At 40.6% G+C, this 21,103-nt stretch overlaps 1 protein-coding gene across 8 annotated transcripts in view; it reads right to left on the bottom strand.

The window, feature by feature from the left end:
- ARHGEF9 (Cdc42 guanine nucleotide exchange factor 9) overlaps positions 1 to 21,103 on the bottom strand; it is a 420,665-nt gene that overhangs the window by 235,148 nt on the left and 164,414 nt on the right. The window contains exon 1 of one of the 8 annotated variants that reach the window (XM_010822036.4): positions 4,551 to 4,617. The exons of the other annotated variants lie outside the window; for them this stretch is intronic. The gene's annotated coding sequence lies outside the window, so the exon portion shown is untranslated. Of the gene's footprint in view, positions 1 to 4,550; positions 4,618 to 21,103 lie in introns of those variants that run through there. 8 annotated transcript variants of the gene reach the window in all.

The raw sequence follows: 21,103 nt of genomic DNA, 5'->3' as shown, positions 1-21,103 counted from the left end.
TTCTTGCCTACTCTTCTTAATATCTTCTGCTTCTGTTAGGTCCATACCATTTCTGTCCTTTATTGAGCCCATCTTTGCATGAAATGTTCCCTTGGTATCTCTAATTTTCTTGAAGTGATCTCTAGTCTTTCCCATTCTGTTGTTTTCCTCTATTTCTTTGCATTGCTCACTGAAGAAGGCTTTCTTATCTCTCCTTGATATTCTTTGGAACTCTGCATTCAGATGTTTGTATCTTTCCTTTTCTCCTTTGCTTTTTGCTTCTCTTCTTTTCACAGCTATTTGTAAGGCCTCCTCAGACAGCTATTTTGCTTTTTTGCATTTCTTTTTCTTGGGGATGGTCTTGATTGCAGTCTCCTGTACAGTGTCATGAACCTCTGTCCATAGTTCATCAGGCACTCTATCACATCTAGTCCCTTAAATCTAGTTCTCATTTCCACTGTATAGTCATAAGGGATTTGATTTAGGTAATACCTGAATAAACAGGGTGATATAATAAAATGTAACTGAGAAAGGAAAACATTATTTTAGCTAGGTGGCCAAAGAAGGCCTCTCTGAGGAGATGACATCGGAGTTGACACCACAATGATAAGAAACCAGCTGGAACTTCCCTAGTGGTCCAGTGGTTAAAAATATGCCTTGCAATGCAGGGGACATGGATTTGATCCCTGGTCAGAGAACTAATATTCCACATGCCACAGAGCAACTAAGCCTGCATGCTGCAACTACTGAGCCCATGTGCTCCAAAGCCCACACCCCACAACTAGAGAGCCCACATGCTGCAACTATTGAAGTCCTCACACTCTGGAACTTGCATGTCTCAACTACTGAGACTGGGTGCCACAACTAAAGAGAGTCCATGCACCACAAGGAAAGATCACATGACATAATGAAGATCCTGTGTGCTGCAACTAAGATCAGACACAGCAAAATAAATTAATTAGTTAATTTAAAAAATGAGCTGGGGGAAGAACATTCCAAACAACAGGAACAACAAAAGCAAAGGCTCAGAACTGGAAATTAGACTGATATGTGTGAGGGGCAGAAAAAGATCAACATGGCAGAATGTAGTAAAACGCAAGACAGTGGTGGGAGATAATGTCAGAGAAGCAGGCAGGACCAGAATATCAGGAGAGGAAAGTAAAAAAGAAAGGAGAGTTGGTGCCAGATGCAGATGACTTGTGCTTCCAAGGAGTTGAGAGTTTTGAAGGCAGGAGAGGAAGAAGTGCTAAACACGATAGATGTCATCCCAAATAAGCAAAAACAGGGAAGAATTTAAAGCAAGATGTTAGTGCAATAGGAAAAGTGTGTATAGGTATATATCTAAATATATAGACTTAATATACATTGGCTTAGACTTTGAGAAGAAAAATCCAACTAGATGAATTTTTAAGGTCATCTATCCCTTTGCTGCTACTCAAAGTCTGGAGCTCAGACCAGTGACATCAGCATCACCTGGGAGTTTATTAGAAATGCAGACTCCCAGGTCCACCCCAGACGTACTGACTTAACACCAGTATTTTTACTAAATTCCTAGTGATTCACATGCACATTAAAGTGTAGAAAGCCCATCTCTAGACCAAACTCATGCCACTAGGTTGGAGTCATTGAGGTAATTTTCCTTGCTAAAAAAAGGGTAGGAAACATCTTCATGTATATATAGATGCATAATTAATAGTCAGAGATGTTGAGATCAGCTAAGGTTCCTGATTTGGGGAAGAAGGTTTGCTGAACATGTGTACTCCCGTTTCTTCTGAGGGAACATCAGCTAAGATAGTCACTTGTCTAGGAACACAATTCCTCATCCTTAAGCTCCCCAAGCAGCTCAATGATCTTGCAGATCCAAGCCAGAGTAGAGATCCAATGGATCATGAGACACTTGAAATAAGCTCTTAATGTAGCTTCAAGCAGCCCAAGGAAGAGCAGGAAGGAAATAGTCACACTTGTCTTTCTTCAGGCCTCAGCAGGCAGAGCTGAGGCTAGAGCTGCTACAGAAATCACTTCCCTGAAATGTAAGGGTCCTTGGCCCAACTGCCTTCCCCCAAGGCAACTTTAGCTTGATCACAGCCACAAGTCAGATGAAAAGCCTATTCCTTCCTCTGTGGTAGAGATCCATTAGTTACTCTTCTCCTGTAAGCTCTCCATAGGGTCTTTACTCTTAAATTTAGATAAATAAAATAATTTCACATTCATTTCAGTCAAACCCTTTTCCTAGCACTCACCTCTTTCCTCCTTCTCTCCCTCTTCTCTTTCTCCCATATGCTATGCCTTTCAGCCTCAAACAACTTCTTCTTTATCTAAGAGATTTTCTTTCCTATTCAAAAATACACTATTCATTTTTAGTTACAAAGATAGGAGCTGAAATAACTGCATGAACTACTAGCTTCAGTTGGGTGAACAGAAAAAATCCCCATTTGGGCAGAGGTATTGCCTGTGTATCTGCTCAAAGATTCTCTGGCAAAACAAACTCACATGTTGATGTCCAACCTTATGAAGTGATGAGTTTCCCATTATTGAAGGCAACAAAGTAGAGTCTGGAAGAACACCTGCCAGAGATGCTGTAGAATGAATCTTCCATTGATGGAAGGGTGTGTTAGAGAACCGTGCAAAGAAGTCAGTGAGCCAAGATGAAAAAAACACTGAACTGGGAGTCAGATGACTGCTGAGTTGCTGTGTGACCTTGGACAAGCCATTCAGATTTTTACCTGTCAAATGTTGTTGTTAGAGTCTTTTAATGCTTTTTGATCTGTGGTTTTACAAAGTGTAGAGAATGTCCTTCAGAGGCCACTTCTTTTTCTGGGGGACATGAAGGAGGCTGAGTAGGAGGAGCTCTGGGCCCCACTTCAACCAAGTAATTCTCCTTTCATCTGCTTAATGCATTAAATTTCTAGCTAAGATTCTGGTTAAACAAAGCATCCCTGCTGCTAAAAATAAACCAAGACTACATCAAAGGCTGAAAATGGAAAGTCTGGCCAACAGCCCACCAGTGCTTTAAGTTTTGGGATGCTCAACAAATATATATGGATATATATTTTTAATTGGGATATTTCATATAAAATATGAAGTTCCAGCTTCTCTAGAAACATCAGAAGGTCTGGCAGCCTAGGGCTGGTATTCCCACCATACAGCCATCAGCTTAGCTAAGTGGCAGCTTCCTTCTTTAGAGCCAATGTGCCTGACTACTGGCCCCTATCTAGCCTCTGCGGACATCTGAGTGGTGATTCCTGCTTTCTAGGGCTCTCTGACCCTCTGCTTCTTTACCTCTTCATAGTTCCAGGGGGGCTTCCCAGGTGGGGCTAGTGGTAAAGAACCCACCTGCTAATGCAGGAGTTGTGGGTTTGATCCCTGTGTCAGGAAAATCCCCTGGAGGAGGGCATGCCAACCCACTCTAGAATTCTTGCCTAGAGAATCCCATGGACAGAGGAGCCTAGTTGGCTATAGTGCATAGAGTTGTAAAGAGTCAGACATGACTGAAGTGACTTAGCATGCAGACACAGTTTCAGACAAACTCAGAATGGGATGATTTAGGAATGATTTTGTCTGTATAGGGATGTAGTCCATGAAGAGCAATGACTTTAAAATTTTAATATTCACGGATGTTCTGAATGAATATTCTGACTCAGTTTGGTCTGGCATGGAACCTAAGGTTCTGCATTTCTAATAGATTATCAGGTGATACAGATACTACTGACCCATGGCCCACACTTACAGAAGTGAGAGGCCAATAGAAAAAGTAAAGAAGAAGCAAGAGCCATGGGCTCCAGTCCCAGTTCTCATTGAGAGCTTCTCTGAGAAAACTACTAAATCTTCTGCTAACCATTCCCCAGGCCTGGGGATGGTAAGAGTGGGATGGTCAGAGGACAAGAAGAGACTCTTCCAGCCAGAGGCATGCTTGGCCAGGAAAAGCATTGCAAAGAAAACCAGCAAGGTGTCCATTTAACAGAAGGTACGTTTCCTTCAAGAACACTTGCCCCCCCACCCCTGACTCCCATCAACCTGGATGACTTGAGTCACCTCTCAGTTTCCAAATTCTGACTCCTGAACTTCAAGGACATTTTTTTTTCCTGGTGAAGGTGCTGAGGACAGTCAAGGGAGAGGGGAGAAAAAAAGGAGGGAGAAGTGGGAGAAAAAGAAGAGGAAATGAAGAGAATAAGTAGAAAAATAAGGTAATAAGGAGGAGAGGTAAAAGGATGAAGTGATGGAGGGAGAAAAAGGAGGGTAAAGAAGTTAGAGGAGGAAGCAGTGGTAGATGAGGAAGGGGAAAAGGGAAAGAAGAAGAGGGAGGAGGAGGTGGGAGGAAAGGAAAGGAGGAAGAATCGGAAAGAGGTGAGCTTAAGAGGTCAAGGCTAAGACTTTTCCTAAAGGCTCCCTCCTTGCTACATTCCATCCTCATCTGACCACTCCTCACAGCAGAATATCTTCACAGCAGGATCCAGAGTCGGACACGACTGAGCAACTGAACTGAACTGAACTGAAGGTCCCTTTCAATGATCTTCTGAAATGCTGTGGCAACAGGACAAGGTGACTGCATTCAGCCTAGCCTCCTAGCTTACCTATGATGCAATGTTTCTTCTTCCTCACCAGTTGCATAGCGGGAGACACCCATCCACACCCATGCTTCCTCTTCCTGGTATAGGTGGATTAACAGAATTCATCAGGCTTCTGTGGAAGTCCAGAGGTGAGGGGTAAACCAGGAAGGAAGAGAGAAGGCATCACTTTTACATATACATACAATTAGTTGCCAAGTCCTGTTGGCTCTGCCCCTATGGCATTTTTTCTTTATCCCCTCCTTCCCATACTTATAACAGTTGCTTCAGGCCAAGCCTTTATTTCTCTTCTGACCATCACATCAACTGCTTAAGTGCCAATATACCTCCATTTTTGCTGCCGTCCAATCCATTCTCACTCTACTTCCAGAGTTAGAGCCCTAAAGCATTATTTGATCTTCCTCTCATGAAACATTTTTTAATGAATCCTCATGGCTTACAGAACGAAGCTCAAACTATTTAAAAAGATATTAACAAGTCTCTATAACCTGGCCCTAGATCTTCTAAATACTCTTTAGTCTCTCTGAGTATCTACAGTTTCCAGCTCACATGCTTTTAAAATAATATCATGTGATATACAAGCAGCTCATGCAGTTCAATTCCAGAAAAATAAACGACCCAATCAAAAAATGGGTCAAAGAACTAAACAGACATTTCTCCAAAGAAGACATACATATGGCTAACAAATGCATGAAAAGAGGCTCAACATCACTCATGATCAGAGAAATGCAAATCAAAATCACAATGAGGTACCATCTCATGCCAGTCAGAATCAGTTCAGTTCAGTCGCTCAGTCTTGTCCAACTCTTTGCAACCCCATGAACTGCAGCACGCCAGGCCTCCCTGTCCATCACCAACTCCCGGAGTTCACTCAGACTCATGTCCATTGAGTCAGTGATGCCATCCAGCCATCTCATCCTCTGTCGTCCCCTTCTCCTCCTGCCCCCAATCCCTCCCAGCATCAGAGACTTTTCCAATGAGTCAACTCTTCACATGAGGTGGTCAAAGTACTGGAGTTTCAGCTTCAGCATCATTCCCTCCAAAGAAATCCCAGGGCTGATCTCCTTCAGAATGGACTGGTTGGATCTCCTTGCAGTCCAAGGGACTCTCAAGAGTCTTCTCCAACACCACAGTTCAAAAGCGTCAATTCTTCAGCATTCAGCTTTCTTCACAGTCCAACTCTCACATCCATACATAACCACTGGAAAAACCATAGCCTTGACTAGATGGACCTTTGTTGGCAAAGTAATGTCTCTGCTTTTCTATATGCTATCTAGGTTGGTCATAACTTTTCTTCCAAGGAGTAAACATCTTTTAATTTCATGGCTGCAGTCACCATCTCACATGCTAGTAAAGTAATGCTCCAAATTCTCCAAGCCAGGCTTCAGCAATACATGAACTGTGAACTTCCAGATGTTCAAGCTGGTTTTAGAAAAGGCAGAGGAACCAGAGATCAAATTGCCAACATCCGCTGGATCATCAAAAAAGCAAGAGAGTTCCAGAAAAACATCTATTTCTGCTTTATTGACTATGCCAAAGCCTTTGACTGTGTGGATCACAATAAACTGTGGAAAATTCTGAAAGAGATGGGAATACCAGACCACCTGACCTCCCAGTCAGAATGGCTGCTATCAAAAGTCTATAAACAATAAATGCTGGACAGGATGCAGAGAAACAGGAACCCTCTTACACTGTTCTTGGGAATGCAAACTAGTACAGCCACTATGGAGAACAGTGTGGAGATTCCTTAAAAAACTGGAAATACAACTGCCATATGACCCAGCAGTTCCACTGCTGGGCATACACACTGAGGAAAACAGAAATGAAAGAGACAGATGTACCCCAATGTTCATCGCAGCACTGTTTATAATAGCCAGGACATGGAAGCAACCTAGATATCCATCAGCAGACGAATGGATAAGAAAGCTGTGGTACATATACACAATGGAATATTACTCAGCCATTAAAAAGAATACATTTGAATCAGTTCTAATGAGGTGGATGAAACTGGAGCCTATTATACAGAGTGAAGTAAGCCAGAAAGAAAAACACCTATACAGTACACTAACATATAATACAGTATATGTTATATATATAGCATATATATAGAATTTAGAAAGATGGTAATGATAACCCTGTATGGGAGACAGCAAAAGAGACACAGATGTATAGAACAGTCTTTTGGACTCTGTGGGAGAGGGCAAAGGTGGGATGATTTGGAAGAATGGCATTGAAACATGTATAATATCACATGTGAAACGAATCGCCAGTCCAGGTTCAATGCATGATATAGGATGCTTAGGGCTGGTGCACTGGAATGACACAGGGGGATGGTATGCAGAGGGAGGTGGGAGGGGGGTTCAGGATGGGGAACACGTGCACACCCGTGGCGGATTCATGTTGATGTATGGCAAAACCAATACAATATTGTAAAGTAATTAGCTTCCAATTAAAATAAATAAATTTATATTAAAAAAAAGAAAGAGATACGTGTACCCCAATGTTCATCACAGCACTGTTTACAATAGCTTGGACATGGAGGCAACCTAGATGCCCACTGGCAGACAAATGGATAAGAAAGCTGTGGTGCATATATACAATGGAATATTACTCAGCTATTAAAAAGAATGCGTTTGAATCCATTCTAATGAGGTGGATGAAACTGTTATACAGAGTGAAGTAAGTCAGAAAGAAAAACACCAGTACAGTATATTAATGCATATATATGGAATTTAAAAAGATGGTAATGATGACCCTATATGTAAAACAGCAAAAGAGACACGGATTTAAAGAATAGACTTTTGGACTCTGTGGGAGAACGCCAGGGTAGGATGATTTGAGAGAATGCATTGAAACATGTATATTACCATATGTGAAATAGATCGCCAGCTCAGGTTCAATACATGAGACAGGGTGCTCAGGGCTGGTGCACAGGGATGACCCTGAGGGATGGGATGGGGAGGGAGGCAGGAGGGTGGTTCAGGATGGGGAACACATGTGCACCTGTGGCTGATTCATGTCAATATATGGCAAAAACCACTACAATATTGTAAAGTAATTGGCCTCCAATTCAAATTAATTAATTAATTTTAAAAATATCATTTGAGAAATGTTTCCCTTACTTCTGCTTGTCTAAGTCCTAGCCATCCTTCCAGGCATGGTTCAAAAGTCATCTCTTCTAGGAAGCTTCAACCCAAATTGAAATCCATCTCCTTTTTTCTGTATGCTCACGACATTTTACTGGCAACCTTATGTCACTTGTTACTGCTTGCTATATGTAGTTAGATGTTTATGAGCTTGTCTGCCCCATATAATTTTGCTTCCCCACAGCCTCTGGCAGAGCACTTAGTGTTCAGAGGCTTAGAAAATGTTTGTTTAATGAATTTATGTTCAGAGAAGGCATTTTAAAAAGGGCTCCACATGATCAATATAGTGAAAATGAGTATACTACCCAAAGCAATTTATAGATTCAATGCAATCCCTATCAAGCTACCAACAGTATTCTTCACAGAGCTAGAACAAATAATTTCACAATTTGTATGGAAATACAAAAAACCTCGAATAGCCAAAGCGATCTTGAGAAAGAAAAATGGAACTGGAGGAATCAACCTACCTGACTTCAGGCTCTACTACAAAGCCACAGTTATCAAGACAGTATGGTACTGGCACAAAGACAGGAATATAGATCAATGGAACAAAATAGAAAGCCCAGAGATAAATCCACGCACATATGGACACCTTATCTTTGACAAAGGAGGGAAGAATATACAATGGATTAAAGACAATCTCTTTAACAAGTGGTGCTGGGAAATCTGGTCAACCACTTGTAAAAGAATGAAACTAGAACACTTTCTAACACCATATACAAAAATAAACTCAAAATGGATTAAAGATCTCAACGTAAGACCAGAAACTATAAAACTCCTAGAGGAGAACATAGGCAAAACACTCTCCGACATACATCACAGCAGGATCCTCTATGACCCACCTCCCAGAATATTGGAAATAAAAGCAAAAATAAACAAATGGAACCTAATTAAACTTAAAAGCTTCTGCACATCAAAGGAAACTATTAGCAAGGTGAAAAGACAGCCTTCAGAATGGGAGAAAATAATAGCAAATGAAGCAACCGACAAACAACTAATCTCAAAAATATACAAGCAACTCCTACAGCTCAACTCCAGAAAAATAAATGACCTAATCAAAAAATGGGCCAAAGATCTAAATAGACACTTCTCCAAAGAAGACATACAGATGGCTAACAAACACATGAAAAGATGCTCAACATCACTCATTATCAGAGAAATGCAAATCAAAACCACTATGAGGTACCATTTCACACCAGTCAGAATGGCTGCAATCCAAAAGTCTACAAATAATAAATGCTGGAGAGGGTGTGGAGAAAAGGGAACCCTCTTACACTGTTGGTGGGAATGCAAACTAGTACAGCCACTATGGAGAACAGTGTTCAGATTCCTTAAAAAACTGGAAATAGAACTGCCTTATGATCCAGCAATCCCACTGCTGGGCATACACACTGAGGAAACCAGAAGGGAAAGAGACACGTGTACCCCAATGTTCATCGCAGCACTGTTTATAATAGCCAGGACATGGAAGCAACCTAGATGTCCATCAGCAGATGAATGGATAAGAAAGCAGTGGTACATATACACAATGGAGTATTACTCAGCCATTAAAAAGAACACATTTGAATCAGTTCTAATGAGGTGGATGAAACTGAAGCCTATTATACAGAGTGAAGTAAGCCAGAAGGAAAAACACCAATACAGTATACTAATGTATATATATGGAATTTAGAAAGACGGTAACGATAACCCTGTATACAAGACAGCAAAAGAGACACTGATGTATAGAACAGTCTTATGGACTCTGTGGGAGAGGGAGAGGGTGGGAAGATTTGGGAGAATGGCATTGAAACATGTAAAATATCATGTATGAAATGCGATGCCAGTCCAGGTTCAATGCACGATACTGGATGCTTGGGGCTGGTGCACTGGGACCACCCAGAGGGATGGTATGGGGAGGGAGGAGGGAGGAGGTTTCAGGATGGGGAACACATGTATATCTGTGGTGGATTCATTTTGATATTTGGCAAAACTAATACAATTATGTAAAGTTTAAAAATAAAATAAAATTAATTAAAAAAAAAAAAAAAAAGGGCTCCACGTGGATTCAGAGAGGGTATTTCTGAAAAGGGTACAGTGACTCATGTAGGGTTCACCTTTTACTGGAGGCTTTAAGGCATACTAGGGGTGTCTCCATCTCCGCCTCCACAACTAATGCTCCTCTTGATTCTTCACATTCCAGTATTATAATAACCCCCTTTTGGAACTGGAGACATTTTTGAGGTCTCTGAGAAATGAAAGTAACCTTGAAAGGGGGCACCCAGCCTAAAGCACTGATTTTCAAAGGGTAGACTGCAAGCCTTCAATGAATGTCCACTAATGTGGACCCATTTGGGTAATAAAACCAATTAGGTGTGTCCTGATTAGCTTTTTTTTTTTAACTGAAGAGAAAGTTTCAGGCTACATGGCAAATAATAAATAATGCCTAACTACATGGCAAATAATAAATTGTTTGAAAAGTTCGTTTCTATTTTGTATGTTAGTTGTGATGTTGAACATATAGTTTTTAATGTGGGTTCCAGTCAAAAGAGTTTAAAATATGTTTTCCTAAGCCAACATTGGCTGAGAGCAAGATAAAGTAACATAAGCTATTTACTTTATCTCTCTGGATCCCAGTTTCTTCATCAGAAGAACAAGAATACTAATAGTATCTATATCAAAAAGTTGCTGTGAAGAGTAAACAAGTGAATACACATAAAGTCTTTAGCACAGTTTCTGGCACATGTTAACCCTGATGATAGTGATTAACTGTGGGATGGAGGTAGGGGGTAGGGTTGAAAAGATTGCAGTAAGGATCTCTAAGGATGGTAAAAGACCTTGACAGATCTGTTGTTGACCACATGAAGTGACACTCATACATAGTGGGTCCAAATATGATACAAACTATATGTAGTTACACACACACACACACATACTTGTACATCCAATAGCCCCACACAAACTATAGTCCCTACAAGTAATGAATCATGTCTGTCACTTTGCTCTGGTGAGGAATCTGAGCCTGTCACAAAATAAAGTGTTTGGGGTCTAATATTCAGGATGGCCAGGAAGAAAAGAGGGCCTAGGATAGGGGGACAGTTGTGTTAGGAGCAATGAAAATATCCTAGTCTCCAAAGCACAGAGCATACATTGAAAGAGCCTCATGAAACCCTGGGAGTCAGACAAATGAAATACAGGCAGGCATAAGACCACTTGCTTATTTTCCATCAATCTTTCTTTCCTTTTGGGGTGTGATTCTTCTGTGAGCCTGCTGCTTTGTCTTCTCAGGATGGGTGCTGCTGCTAAGTCACTTCAGTCATGTCTGACTCTGTGCAACCCCATAGACAGCAGCCCACCAGGCTCTCCCGTCCCTGGGATTCTCCAGGCAAGAACACTCGAGTGGGTTGCCATTGCCTTCTCTGTCTCAGGATGATTAGGTCTATCTTATATGCTTGGGGAGATGTAAAGAGATATAAGTAGGCAGTGGCAGGGAAGAATTCTTGTCATTTATTTTTATTCAAAGAATATTTATTGAGCACCTTCTATGTGCTAGGCACTTTCTGTATCTGGTACTGGGGATATTTTGGTGAATGAAGCTGTCAAAAAATCTTTGATTTCATAGAACTTATGTTCTAGCAGAAAGAGGCAGATAACAAGGAAAAATAAATAAATAAAATTTATGGTATGTCAAATGGTTAAAAACGCTGTTAGGTGAAAAGGCAGAGAAGATGGGGGTAACAAACATGCAATTTTTAAAAGGATAGTCAGTGACAATATCACTAAGAAGACATGTGAACCAGATCTGATTGAAGTGAGAAAGCAATGTAGACATCTGAGGTCAGAGTGTTCCAGGTGAAAGGAATAGCAAGCAAGGCCTGAGACTGGAATATGCCTGGTGATTTGGAATAAGATAGGGAATGGCAGTATAACTGGAATGGAGTAAGCAATAAGAGACAATGGTGGGAAATGAGGTCATGGAGGTAATAGGCATGAGCATGTAGGGTCTAATAGATTATCATGAGGATTAGGCTTTTACTCTAAGTAAGTGAGGTGGGAGAAAAATGAAGAATGGTGAGCCAAGAAGTAATATGTGACATGATTTGTCTTAAGTTTTAACAAGCTCACTCTGGCTGCTGTGTAAAGAATTGACTCTAGGGGGTTAAAGGAGGAAACAGAGAGGACAAAAAGAAGAATAATGCAGTAACAGTGAGAGATGATAGTGGTTTAGACTAGAGTGGTAGCATGAGAGAAATAATCAATTCCACATGAATTTTGAAGGTAGAACCAACTGGATTTCCTGATGAATTGGATGTGGGATGTGAGAGAAAATGAGTTATCAAGGATTTTGATCTGAGCATCTAGAAGAAAGTATTTGGGAGTTACTATTTACTGAAGCAGAGAAGATTGCAAGAGAACCAGATATGGGGTTTTATATCAAGAAATCAGTTTGGGACATATTAAGTTTGAAATGCCTATTAGATATCCAAGTGAAAATATTAAATTGGCAGCTAGATGTGTCCAGGCAGGCCAGGCCAGAGATATAAGCTTGGAGTCATTAATGTATAAATGTTATTTAAAGTTATGAGGCTAGATGAGGAATTCACCAAAGAAGCTAATATAAATGGAGAAGAGAAAAGGTCCAAAGACTGAGCCCTGGAGCCTTCTAACATTTAGAGACTGGGAAAATGAGGAGAAAGGAGCAGAGGAGTCTGAGAAGGAGCAGTCAGTGAGGAAGGAGTGAGACCAGAAGAGCATCCTGGAAACCAAGGAAGACAGAATTTCAATGATGAAGGAATAGTCAGCTTTGTCAAGTACAGTTGAGAGGGGTTCTTTTACGGGTTAGTAAGAGGGTTAGCCCATGGAAAGCTGACATAACAGTGGTATGTGTTTTTAGGGAAGGGGAAGTGTTTGCTCCCTAGATAACAGCTTCTTGAGTGGTCTATATAGAGGCAGTGTGGCATAAAGATTCTGGTTCAAGAGGCACATGGACCTGGGCTGGACTGGCCAGCAATTCTGTGTGCTTGGTGTGTCATGTGAGACACTTAATACAGAGAGCAGAGCAGCTGTAGTTGTGAACCACATTGGAAACACTGGACTACCAGAAATAGATGTATAAGGAGCAGCTACCCATAGGGTACAATTATAAGCACACTAGGGAGCAGTCTGGAGAAGGCAATGGCACCCCACTCCAGTACTCTTGCCTGGAAAATCCCATGGATAGAGGAGCCTGGTAGGCTGCAGTCCATGGGGTCGCTAAGAGTCAGACACGACTGAGCGACTTCACTTTCACCTTTCACTTTCATGCACTGGAGAAGGAAATGGCAACCCACTCCAGTGTTCTTGCCTGTAGGATCCCAGGGACGGGGGAGCCTGGTGGGCTGCCATCTATGGGGTCGCACAGAGTCGGACACGACTGAAGCAACTTAGCAGCAGCAGCAGAGAGTAGTTAGAAGCACACTCTCCAAACATCCTCCCATTCCAAGATCAGATTCTAGCCTTTCTTGTTTATTCAATCAACACTATGTGTGAAACACTGCTCTAAAGTGTGAAAGTGAAAGTCTCTCAGTTGTGTCCGAATCTTTGCAACCCCATGGACTATACATTCCATGGAATTCTCCAGGCCAGAATACTGGAGTGGGTAGACTTTCCCTTCTCCAGAGACACTGTTCTAAGCACTTACAAATAATAACTCAGTGAATCTCCACAACAGCCCTGTGAGGTAAGTTGTATAATTATCCCATTTTTACAGATGAAAAAACTGAGGCAAGGGAGAGTCTAAGTGACTAGTTCAATTGTACACAGTTACTAAGAGGCAGATCCAGAATTTTAAATCTGCTGTCTGCAGTGTAAATGTTCTTAACCGTTTCAAACAGGCATTAGCAGATGTGGGCCAAATCCTGCACACATGCTATGCTGTTTTTGTGTATTCTTGCACATCTTGAAAGAATTGTTCAAAAAAAGGAAAATCATGCAACAGAGACCTAATATGGTCCACAAAGTTTAAAATATTTACTATAAGGCCCTTTACAGAAAGATGTTACCCTTCCCTGCTCCATACTATAAAAGCGGAAGAAAATACCTCTAATTAGTTTGTGGGTATATCAAATGACATAATATATAGAAAGCAGATGTAGGTGCTCAAAAATAGAAGTTTTTCTTTTTTTTTTCTTTTTTTTAAATAGCAGTTTTTCTTGATTAATTTTATATCCTTCTGCTATTAGCTGTCTGCTTCTTTCACTCTTCCCCAGAAGAATTCTTGTTAGATTTGATTCATTCCAGTACTCCCCATCTTCCCCACCAACCTTTGCTGAAATGTTACAAGAAATAATTGAGCTAGATGGAAATATCAACCATTTATTAGTTAATGTCACCACTGACAGAACACATTAGAAAATTTAAGTTCAGTAGGACTTTCAGTGGTATTAAATTCCTAAATGAATTGGATGAAGCAAGTAGGTTCTATTTAAGAAAGTTTTGACAACAAATGGTAAATAAGTGACTAAATAATATTTCCAGAGATAGAAAATCAATATATGATGGGTTATGTCTCCTAAAAAACAAAATTTTGAATAAATATCTAGAAAACTTTAAATAAAGTCATCTTTCATTTGACTATTACATATAAGGAAAAATTATAGAACATCAGAGCTCAAAGACTCCATAGAAATTCTCTAGTCAAACACTTTCAGAATAAAGATGGGGACTCTGAAGCCCATAGATAGGAAGATACCTACACATGGTCACACAGCGCATCTGGAACTAGCATCCTGTTCTCCAAATGTAGTGCTTTTTTCATTAAACCAGTGGTTGAAAACTAGTACCTTGGGGCTAGAATCTGTTTAGTTTGTATCACAAAATTTTAAGAAAATTTGATCCAACATTTAAAAAAAAAACAATATTGCACAAAAATCTGGATTTCCAAACTCCACTGAACTAAATTATAAGATCTGGCAAAATAGGTTCACTTCTCCAAATGACCAGGGTCCAATGGGGCTAAATAGTGGCTGCCTCCTTTAGAAAGGGTTTTGCCATGTTCCTCACCACTTTCAAATGAATTCACTCTGTGATACCGCTCATGTAACTTATCAACTAAACTCCTAGAGGCATTTATGATTTACCTCTCCCTCCTTAAATTTCACAGCATTCTTCCAAACAAGGGATAGACAGTCCCATCCTAGGGCTTCCTGGAGAAAGATATGCTGAGGAGGCAGAGTCATGGACTCTCAGAGGCTTGTTTCTCATTCTTAAGAGTTGTTTTAGGGAAACTAGTTGCTTAACAAAAACCCATTTCCCTTCTTCTTGAGTATGAATGTATCAGGAGTCCTTTGCTACTAAGATTGCCAAATAGGAGGTCAGTGGAAGTTCTTGGGGGGAGCTTTCAGGAAAGCTCCTTAAAACGATGGCAGGTAGCATATGCCATTTTTGTCCTTCCCACTGTTTGTAATACAGATGTGACAGCTTGAGTTCTAGTAGCTAACTTGTGACCTTAAGGATGAAAACCATGTGCTAAGGATGATAGACTCACCATACCAGCCCTGAACAGCCTACCTCTATCTAGATCATTTTTACATGATAGAAAAATAATTGTCTATGTTATTTTAGCTACTGTTATATTTCATTCCTGTTACCAGCAGCTGAATGTAATTCCTAATACATAAGACAAGCATTAGATTGGCTTTGAGGTAGTAAAGATGAATGCTGGAGAGAAAATTATAATTAGGTCTAACCCAAATAACTACCCTATAATTCTAAAATACCTTAAAAAAAATCTTTCTCTTGGTCCCTTCCTTGTCCCAGGCATTTTATTTCTTTATCATAAATGATACTGTATCTTTCTGCCTCTAATCAATTATTCATATCTGCTCTCCATTAAATAAATGCCTACTTACTTGATTCAGTTCAACAGTCATGTGAGCCTGGGAGTGTGCTAGGCACTGGGGTATATACAATTGAATGAGACTCCATCCCAATCTGGTTGGGACATCTGCACCATTGCTGATTAGGTAAATAGGTAAGAGTGTTAAACTCTGGAGTTAGATCCCATGGGTTCAAATTCTAACTCTATTACTTCTTAGTTGTGGGACCTTGGGCAATCTAATTTACCTCTGCATGCTTCAGTCTCCTTGTCTGTAAACTGGAAATAGTAACACTCTCTGTTTAAGAGGGTCGTTGTGAAGATTAAGTGAGGCTAATAGGAATCAGTGAAGTAAAATGGACTGGAATGGGTGAATTTAACTCAGATGACCATTATATATACTACTGTGGGTAGGAATCCTTAGAAGAAATGAAGTAGCCATCATGGTCAACAAAAGTGTCTGAAATGCAGTATTTGGATGCAATCTCAAAAACAACAGAATGATCTCTGTTCATTTCCAAGGCAAGCCATTCAATATCACAGTAATCCAAGTCTATGCCCCAACCAGTAATGCTGAAGAAGCTGAAGTTGAACAGTTCTATGAAGACTTACAAGACTTTTAGAACTAACACCCAAAAAAGATGCCCTTTTCATTATAGGGCACTGGAATGCAAAAGTAGGAAGTCAAGAAACACCTGGGGTAACAGGCAAATTTGGCCTTGTAATATGGAATGAAGCAGGGCAAAGGCTAATAGAGTTTTGCCAAGAGAACGCACTGGTCATAGCAAACACCCTCTTTCAACAACACAAGAGAAGACTCTACACATGGACATCACCAGATGGTCAACACCAAAATCAGATTGATTATATTCTTTGCAGCCAAAGATGGAGAAGCTTTATACAGTCAGCAAAAGCAAGACCAGGAGCTGACTGTGGCTCAGATCATGAATTCCTTATTGCCAAATTCACACTTAAATTGAAGAAAGTAGGGAAAACCACTAGACCATAAAGGTATGACCTAAATCAAATCCCTTATGATTATACAGTGGAAGTGAGAAATAGATTTAAGGGACTAGATCCTCTGTCCATAGTTCATCAGGGAGAGTGCCTGATGAACTATGGACAGAGGTTTGTGACATTGTACAGGAGACAGGGATCAAGACCATCCCCATGGAAAAGAATGCAAAAAAGCAAAATGGCTGTCTGGGGAGGTCTTACAAATGGCTGTGAAAAGAAGAGAAGCGAAAAGCAAAGGAGAAAAGGAAAGATATAAGTATCTGAATGCAAAGTTCCAAAGAATAGCAAGGAGAGCTAAGAAAGCCTTCCTCAGCGATCAACGCAAAGAAATAGAGGAAAACAACAGAATGGGAAAGACTAGAGATCTTTTCAAGAAAATTAGAGATACCAAGGGAACATTTCATGCGAAGATGGGCTCGATAAAGGACAAAAATGGTATGGACTGAACAGAAGCAGAAGATATTAAGAAGAGGTGGAAAGAACACATGGAACTGTGCAAAAAAGATCTTCATGACGCAGATAATCACGATGGTGTGATCACTCACCTAGAGCCAGAGATCCTGGAATGTGAAGTCAAGTGGGCCTTAGAGAGCATCACTACGAACAAAGCTAGTGGCGGTGATGGAATTCCAGTTGAGCTCTTTCAAATCCTGAAAGATTATGCTGTGAAAGTGTTGCACTCAATATGCCAGCAAATTTGGAAAACTCAGCAGTGGCCACAGGACTGGAAAGGGTGAGTTTTCATTACAATCCCAAAGAAAGGCAATGTCAAAGAATGCTCAAAGTACCACACAGTTGCACTCATCTCACACGCTAGTAAAGCAACGCTCCAAATTCTCCAAGCCAGGCTTCAGCAATACGTGAACCGTGAACTTCCAGATGTTCAAGCTGGTTTTAGAAAAGGCAGAGGAACCAGAGATCAAATTGCCAACATCCGCTGGATCATCGAAAAAGCAAGAGAGTTCCAGAAAAACATCTACTTCTGCTTTATTGACTATGCCAAAGCCTTTGACTGTGTGGATCACAATAAACTGTGGAAAGCTCTGAAAAATTTCTCTTGAGAAATCTTTATGCAGGTCAGGAAGCAACAGTTAGAATTGGATATGGAACAACAGACTGGTTCCAAATAGGAAAAGGAGTACGTCAAGGCTGTATCTAGTCACCCTGCTTATTTAACTTATATGCAGAGTACATCATGAGAAACGCTGGACTGGAAGAAACACAAGCTGGAATCAAGATTGCCGGGAGAAATATCAATAACCTCGGATATGCATATGAGACCACCCTAATGGCAGAAAGTGAAGAGGAACTAAAAAGCCTCTTGATGAAAGTGAAAGAGGAGAGTAGAAAAGTTGGCTTAAAGCTCAACATTCAGAAAACTAAGATCATGGCATCTGGTCCCATCACTTCATGGGAATGAGATGGGGAAACAGTGGAAACAGTGTCAGAGTTTATTTTTTGGGGCTCCAAAATCACTGCAGATGGTGATTGCAAGCCATGAATGTAAAAGACACTTACTCCTTGGAAGGAAAGTTATGACCAAACTAGATGGCATAATCAAAAGCAGAGACATTAGTTTGCCAACAAAGGTGTGTCTAGTCAAGGCTATGGTTTTTCCGGTGGTCATTTATGGATGTGAGAGTTGGACTGTGAAGAAAGCTGAGCGCTGAAGAATTGATGCTTTTGAACTGTGGTGTTGGAGAAGACTCTTGAGCGTCCCTTGAACTACAAGGAGATCCAACCAGTCCATCCTAAAGGAGATCAGTCCTGGGTGTTCATTGGAAGGACTGATGCTGAAGCTGAAACTCCAATACTTTTGCCACCTCATGTGAAGAGTTGACTAATTGGAAAAGACTCTGATGCTGGGAGGGATTGGGGGCACGAGGAGAAGGGGACAACAGAGGATCAGATGGCTGGATGGCGTCACCGACTCGATGGACATGAGTTTGAGTGAACTCCAGGAGTTGGTGATCGACAGGGTGGCCTGGCATGCTGCAATTCATGGGGTTGCAAAGAGTCAGACATGACTGAGCGACTGAACTGAACTGAACTAAACTAAATACATGTACAGCACTTAGAATAGTGACTGATTCATGAGAAGAAAATGGCAACCCACTCCAGTACTATTGCCTGGAAAATCCTGTGGATGGAAGAGCCTGATAGACTACAGTCCATGGGGTCACAAAGAGTCAGACAGGACTGAGCGACTTCACTCACTCACTCACTCATGGTGTGGTAAGCAGACTAATTGTGTCCCAAAGATATCTAGTGGGACAGGACTGAGTGACTTCACTCCCTCTCAATCCTAGATTACAGAACAAAAGAGAGGACAAAGGTTACAGGACAAAGGAGCATTAAGATAGAAGATGGAATTAAGGTTGCTAATGACAACTAAAAATGTTGCTCACCATCTAGTTCTACAATAATTATGTCACTAGCCACTATAATCACTGACCTTTAGCATACCCTGAAAACAGTTCAGGTTGGATATCAGGAATTAGGCACTCTGTATTCTGGGAAACTGGAAGAATAGACCTTCTTATTGGTAGATGTTTTCAGAACATTTTTTTTTCCATGAACCCAAGCTCTTGCATCTTCCCATGCTTATAAAAGCACACTAAAACCATTAACTAAGACATCTATTTTTCATGACTAACAGCAAACTTCTACCAAGTTGTGTGCTTGGTTGCAGGTACTCCTGTCACCAAAATCACATATATGTTGATCTCCCCTCTTACTTCTTTGGAGCAGTTTCTCAAGGCTGTCTCCTCTGCTACAGTCCCCAATAAGTTCTCAAATAAAACTGAAACTCACAGCTCTCATATTGTGTCCTTTTTTTTCTTTTTTTTTTTTTCAGTCAACACTTATCAGACACTTTGAAATAGGGGGATTATCCTGGATTATTCTTAAATGTGGAAGCAGGAGGCAGAAGAGTAGGTGTCAGAATGATGTGATGTGATGTGAAAAAGACTTGATCAGCCAGTGCTGGCTTTGAAGAAGGACTGTAGCCTTAAGCTAAAGAGTGTCAACAGTGTCTGGAAGCTGGAAAAAGCAAGAAATGCATTCTCTCCTAAAGTCTCCCAAAAGGAATACATTATCACTGACACCATAATTTTAACTAGTGAGACCTATTTCGGACTTTTGCTTTCCATAACGTTAAGAAAATTAATGTTGTTTGTGTTAAGCCATCAAGTGTGTGGTAATTTGTGCAGTAGCAATAGGAAATGAATACACATGGTAAGTGCCCTATAAATGATAAATACAAAATGAAATAACTCTTAATCCAAGTTCATATTTGCTAAAAAAGCAAAGACATTTTTCATTTGATCCCTGGAACCTATCCCTATTTTAGCGTTGGGGAAACTGAGTGAAAAATATGTAAGCAGTGAATTAGTGGTAAGGTACTTTCCCCTTACTTGCTACCAGCTGCTACTGCATGACTAGTTTATGACTAGTCTTTTCAGCTCCAACAGTGGCAATTTTGCAGACAGACTCCCACATCTGCTGTAACTGAAGTGTGGAAATTCGTTGCTAAGCCATGTAATTTGTTGCTAGGCTTCCTTCCCCCTCTCAGGCCCCAGCACATTTCAGCAACTGGAAGTTAATAATCTGCCAGCAAATTAAATTTGGTGAAAAGATCAGACAGCATGTTAATTGGGAACCAGGTGATCCAAGTTCATCTTGGAGGACTGTGTGACCCTCTACCCAGTACATCCCCAGTGTCAGTTGCTGCTTCCCCACCAGATGCATGAACTCCTGGACCTCTGTGAATCTAAAGGAGGCCACATTCATTTATTTGAGCTGCTAATGAACATCTTCATCTTTTGCCTGCTTTTCTCTGCCTCAAATGCCCTAAGCTCATGTTTTCCAGAGTGTTGTATTTAAGGGGTGATTATGCATGGTGGAAGTCTTACTGCATAGGGCACATATTCTCACTCCTGGATGTATATGAGAACTGTCCAGGAGCTTTCCAAAGATATAATGCTGAAGTCCTACCCCAGAGATTCTGATTTAATTGGTCTGGGTGGGGTGAGTATTTAAAAAAATGAATATTAAATGTGAGTGTTAAAAAAAAAAAAAAAAAAACCTACACAGGTGATTTTCATAGCCAACCAAGACTGAGAGCCAGTGGAGTAGTGATTCAGACCTGGAGTTCAAAGACCAGCTCTGCTACTCACTATTTGTGCAACTCTGGGCATGTTGTCTGACCCCTTTGGGCTATGGCTTCCCCATCTGTCAAACATGAAAGACAATCCCTATAGCATAACACTGTCACAAAGTATTAAACGAATTAGCACATGTAAAGCACTTAGAACAGAATTTATAAGCAATTAGTGTCAGAGTGAAACAAAATTATTGATCTGCAGCACTTAGAACTGTTTCTACCATGCAGTAAGTATTCAACAAATGCCAGCTGTTATTACATCAACAAGAACTTTAATAGATGCTTATTTTAAACGTGTATTTCAGAACAGATAACAAAAATCAATTTATAATACCAGTATAAAGCTCTTTTTTAGTATCAAACTTTAAAAAAAAAATGGGTTACTTTAAAGTAAAAT

This window comes from Bos taurus, chromosome X (genome assembly GCF_002263795.3).
Source record: "Bos taurus isolate L1 Dominette 01449 registration number 42190680 breed Hereford chromosome X, ARS-UCD2.0, whole genome shotgun sequence".
Lineage (NCBI taxonomy): Eukaryota > Metazoa > Chordata > Mammalia > Artiodactyla > Bovidae > Bos > Bos taurus.
Note: the sequence above shows the minus strand (reverse complement) of the source record. Positions and strands in the feature narration are given on the sequence as shown.